We start from the raw sequence: 6,000 nt of genomic DNA, 5'->3' as shown, positions 1-6,000 counted from the left end.
AATTTCTCCCTTATAATCTGAATCAATTATTCCAGGGTGAATAGTAATTCCTTTAGAAGTCAGACTAGATGGGTCAAGTACAAGGCCTAAGGTTTGCGGGGGTAGAAAGAGTATCCGCCTCATTAGTTTAAGCTGGACCTCATATACTTCTCAGCTAGCTGCTGAGAATAGATAAAAAGAATACCTCAACATTATAAGCGTTCTATTAGGCCCTTTCCCAAGACATACATCCTGAGATAACTTTGGTACAACATTAGGTAGGAAGAACAGGTTCCAGACAGTGTCTCTGGGCAGGATATACTGTTGCTCTGTAATCAGGGGTACAATTCTTGAGATATAGGTTCCCAGGCAAGATGTGTTACAATTATAAGCATTAACATAGAGCCTAAGAAAAGCATTTCCATGAGTAAGATATTGTGCTGTGTAACCATTAGTTCTGGACCTAAAGAAACATCAGTTCTCTGGCAAGAGGCATTGTTGCACAAGGCTTAAGGAAAGCATCAGTGAGAATGTTTGCCTCCTCCTTACAGGGCCTTGGACAGCCTGCCTAAGCTTTAACTGTTTCATTTCCTCCTGCTTTCAGGAGAATATGGTTGCCAGGGAAAGGGGTGGAGAAATCATCCTGTAACTTCTTCCTGCTGGGAAGGGGTGTAGACCATAAATTGTTGAGGCAACATATTCTCCTTATCCTCATATTGAGGGTCTCTGATCCAGGGGCCCTGAGTAATAGCTAGAGGAGGCCTTGGAAACTGCAGGATCATGAACAATCACTTGTAACTTAAATGCCTAAGCCACTTAGATACAAAGTTCCTTATATAGTTACAGATATAAAAAGCAGACAGCAAGAACAAGATGACTACAATTATTACAGTCAAGATAGTTTTCCACCAAGGAGGGCTTTGTATTTGAGCTTCTATAGCATCAAATTGCCCTCTACCGGTTAACATTTCAAAAGTAATTTGGTTTTGGGGAGTGCCAGCTTGAGCCTGAGAATTGGCACGGTCTCCGACCACATCCTGAAACCACATTGTCCACTGAAGATATTCTCCTGGTTTAAGAGCCCTTATCAAAAGTAACCAATCATAAGGAACAAAATTTTCAATAGAAGATGCCATAGCGATTAAAAGTTCCTTAGTAAAAGGCGAATGAGGGGTGTACATAGTTACAGCTTTTTTCATTTGTTGCATGTGAGAAAAATCAATGCCTTCATATTGAGGTATTACTTGCCCTTGGGCGTTAATATTTCTCAAAACAGGAAAAGCAGAGAAACCATCAGCCTCAGAGATGGAGACTGCAAAGCCAGTAACTCAGAAAGCCTTCGTCGTGGAGAATGAGTGGATAGTATTTTTTCATAAATACGAGTGCGTGCTAAAGGCTCATCATTGTCATGAAGAAAAGTACTGTCCCCATTAGTTTCAAAAAGAGCCTCAGAAGAATCATCGTCAGGGTCATCTTGTTCTTGAATTGAGGGGACTTTCCGTTTTGTGCCCGTTGCAAGAGGAGGAAGAGGAGCGCTTGGGGCAGGGCTGGTGGGAAAATTTTGAAATATTTTATGTTATTCTAATTGAGCCTGTTGGAAAGTTTCATCATCTAACTCATATTCATGTAACAAGTACTAGGCCGTTGTCGAACATCAGGGGCGTGGGGGGTCGGGCAGAATTACCTTGAAATGGCAGAATCACAGCTTTAATAAGAGCCCATAAGGGCCAGAAATCTATTGGAGTGTTTTTCCCCTGGCTTGAGGCTCTTCTAACATTCTCTTTAATCTGGTTGCAAATTTCTAAATTGAAAGTGCCTTCATTGGGGAACCAGGGATTATGTTCAACCACTGTTTGGAGATAAGCCTCTATTCGGTGATGTGAAACCAAAAGTCCTTGAACTTTAAATAAATGATGAAGCAAAGTAGAAAAGTGGTGGGGCTTTCCAGCCATTGGTCCCATATCCTCGCACTTACCAACCTCCGTAGGTCCACAATCACTCCGTCTGCTTGCCAAAGGCGTTCTCCAGGTCCCTGTTCCCGCGCCACTTGTTATGGTCTTTACAGACTGGGACCTGGGGACTGGAGTCGATGAAAGGAAGGCGAAGACAAGAAGGACGCAGGGGACCCAAGTCTCGAGTGAAACAGGGGTACTTTATTTGCAGAAACGCATGCTTGTATATCTTCAATAAAATGATTACTCAGCCATTAAGAATGAAATCCCATCAGCTGCAACAAACCGGATAGTCCTGTAAGTAAAAGGTCACTGAACGGAGTCACTGAGGGGAATCCCAGCAGGTGCTCTTTCCCACGATCTCAGTCCTGAGAACTGCGTGCCGCTCTGCTCCTTCCTGCTTTCCAGGAACTGATAAGGAACAGAGAGTCCTTGAGAAAGGGCACACAAAGGAAGAAAATGCAGCATATTGGATCCCTTAAAGCTGAACGTCCCCTGACACTTATCCAGAGGAGACTTTACTAGATTCCAACACAATATATTCTTTAATCCTGTAACTATTGTTAATAGAGCTTTATTTGTTTTAAATTTTTAAAATTTACCGCTAGGGGATATTTTGACAAGAGCAGAAAACCATTTCGAGGCATTGAAGGATACCTCCCTTCCTCTCCCCACTTGGTGTCAAGACGGGTTGACTAAACAATGGAAATCTGGAAAATTAATATTACAGGGAAAGAGTTTTGCTTGTATTTCTCCAGATGGACCCAAAGAAATCAGTTGGCTCCCTCTTTGGAAGATTGGCCCCAGGGGAGCCACCGGCATTCAAGATAGAGAAGAAACGCCGAAATCCCAGGAGGACGAGTTTCCAGTAGAAGCAATGGCAGCTTTAAAAATTTCCAAGAAATGCCGCACTCGAGGTCATCGACCTAATGATCTCCCCACTTGGGGACAGGTAAAAACCCTTACTAATCAAGCTGAAAATCTGGTTTCTCAACAGGGAGTGCCTCGGAATCCAGAAAATATTTTTGTCGCTATGCTTGCTTTTGCTTCCCCCGCTCAGGCTGACTCGATTAATCATACTTGTTGGGCTTATATACCTAACTGCCCTCTAATGCACGTTGTAGAATGGACAGATATAGGACTGTTCGTATTCAGTATGACTCAGTATATATGACTCCTCCTTTGAGCTTGGAGGTGCCTCTCATCTTGAGCAAGAAGGAAGACTAATTAACATTTCTCTAAGCTATGAAATCCTTCCTTTATGCATGGGCCCAGCAGAATTATGTATTAATGTTAGTCGACAAACGTGGGCTTTCATCCTGCCTCCAAAAAAGAATTTCCACACATTGTTTAGACTGTTCACTGCCCTGTCCTTTTATGAGAACCATGTCAATACTACCAAAATCGAGGAAAAGGAGAAAAGTTGGAATGTAAGGATTTACTTATAAGGATTTTAAATATACTCCTGTTTATTAGATAGATGTCAAGCTAAATCAGGGAAATTAACGTTTGTGGCCAATTACACCATTGTTCATTGGGGACTCTACTGTATGTGGTTATTTAACTGCTCAGATGATATTAACAGTACTATGTGTGATTATGTTACTCAAGTAACATGGAAGACCACCAACAGTTTGAAGGAACAGTTTCATGACAAAGGACATCTTGGCTGGCTTGATGGTGGAATGGCACCTCCTCGCCCTCAAATCGTTGTCAATAAACAAATTGGGCCTGAACAATGGGACATCTGGAAACCTGCTACAAGTACCGAAGAACGTGGAACTTGCACTGGATATTTCACAGGGACCAGCCATAGTCATAGTAACTATTCCTTCCATTATAATCATTCATATTTCATACAAGCTTCTCTTCCCCTTCCTGTTGTTATAGACACAGGAAACTTACCATTTAATAAGACTTTACGTTCTGTGACCTGTATAGATTGCAAGTTGTATACTTGTCTTAATTCCTCTATTTCTCTAAAAAACGAATCCCTTTTGATTCTTCGATCTCAATGTAGTCTGTGGTTGCCAGTAGATCTCCAACCACCCTGGAAAGAGGGTCCCATGGCAAGACTTGCCTCCCAGTTCCTCACTAAATTACTCCGACGATCTAAGCGATTCATTGGATGCTTGATTCTTGACATTTTGGGGTTAATAGCCATTTGCACCACTACTGCTGTTGCAGACATTGCCTTACAAACTTCACTTCAAACACAAAACTTTATTCAAAACTGGACTAAGCATGCTCATACTATATGGGTCACTCAGATTCAGATAGATGAAAAAGTTCAAGATAAAATTCAGGATTTAAAAGCAGCCATCCAATGGGTTGGAGATCAATTAATAGATTTACAAAAACAAGTATCATTAAATTGTGATTGGAATTCTACTCAATTTTGTATCACTCCTCTTCGGTTTAAGCATAGTGCTTACAAATGTGAACAAATCAAATTTCATTTGTAAGATATATATAATAATGCTTTGTTAAATGTACAGTTGTTTCAAAAGGAAATCCTTGAAAACTTCTCTAAGAATCTACCCTCTTCCAACAATCTGGAAACCTTAGCTGAACTGCTAGCTGCTCAATTATCTGGGCTACACCCTCGAAGATGGTTTCAAGGCATTACACATAGTATTGGATCTGGAACTACAATGCCGATAATTATGCTTGTGATTATATTTGTAATATACCAATGCCTTTCAAGTAAAATTGTTCCAACTAAAGAAACTTACTTGGTCAGGGCCTTTTTCACAAAAGTATCTACAGTCACTCCCAATTACGAACAGATTAAAAATGGGGAATTCTCAGTGGATGTTCAACTTTAAGGGATCCAACATGTTATTTTCTTCTTTTGTGTGCCGTTTCTCAAGGGCTCTCTATTCCTTATCAGTTCCTGGAAAACAGGAAGGAGCAGAGCTGCACGCAGTTCTCAGGACTGAGATCCTAAGAGAGGGCCCCTGCTTGGATTACTTTCAGTGACTCCCTTCAGAGACCTTTTACTTAAGGGTAATCTATTCAGTTATGCCCCTCTTACTCAGGATATGGAATGCTTTCCAGCCCTTTGAAGATTGTTATTTGCATGGCTTTGTTTTTGCTCAATGTTTTTACTGTCTAAAGGTGCCTTGTATGACGATATATAAACATGCGTTTCTGCAAAAAAAGCACCCTTGTTTCACTCAAGACTTCGGTCCCCTGCATCCTTCTTCTCGTCAACTCCAGTCCCCAGGTCCCGGTCTACAAAGACCATGACAGCTCTGTCTTCAATTTCCACAAATAAGAGTGACTCTTCTTTAATCATACATACAACAGTTATTTCTATCCAAGGGAGAACATGACCCTTTTCCTATGCATTGTTCCAAGCACACCATCAGTCCCTGGTAACTGTCTCTCGCCTCCTACGAAAAGCCCAGTCCTTTTAACATCTTGCCTACTCTGTTTAAGGGCAGTTGGTAGAGCATTATGTTTTATAACGAGCTGGACTATGTAAGGAAGGGCTTCCTGATCCTACTGACCATGATGAGTCATGTCCTAGTTTTACATTATCTTCCGCGCTCCCTGTTGTTAATTCACACACACTATTGAATTTCATAATTCAGGCTGTGTGTTTTTCCAGGAAACACAGATGTGAATCAACCATATCTAATGAAGTCGGCCCCTTCATCTCACTGATTCCTTCCCAGAGACCATCATGAGATGCATGTAGCAAATGTATTTGATCAATGTATTACCAAAGCCAAGCTCTTAGAGTTCACCACACAACGGGCCAATAAACTGAGAGACTGCTTGTTGGGCAAGGAATAGTGACTTTATTCATAAAACCAGGAGACCAAAAAGATGGTGGACAACTGTCCCAAAGAATCATCTATGCTGAGTTAGAATTCTGGTTTCTTTAACAGAAAAAGATCTCTATAGCTTCTCTTCAAATATGGACTTGCTGCCATTGCTGAGTACCTGAACTAAAGTCATCAGAGAATACATAGTGAAAAATGTAAAGGATTTCCACAACCACTGAGTCTGGGAAGTATGGCTCCACCATGTTCCTATCTTGTGACTTTTGGGTAAGATC

The sequence above is a fragment of the Giraffa tippelskirchi genome, chromosome 7, assembly GCF_054371585.1.
Source record: "Giraffa tippelskirchi isolate mGirTip1 chromosome 7, T2T-mGirTip1v1.2.pri, whole genome shotgun sequence".
Classification (NCBI taxonomy): Eukaryota; Metazoa; Chordata; class Mammalia; order Artiodactyla; family Giraffidae; genus Giraffa; species Giraffa tippelskirchi.
Note: the sequence above shows the minus strand (reverse complement) of the source record.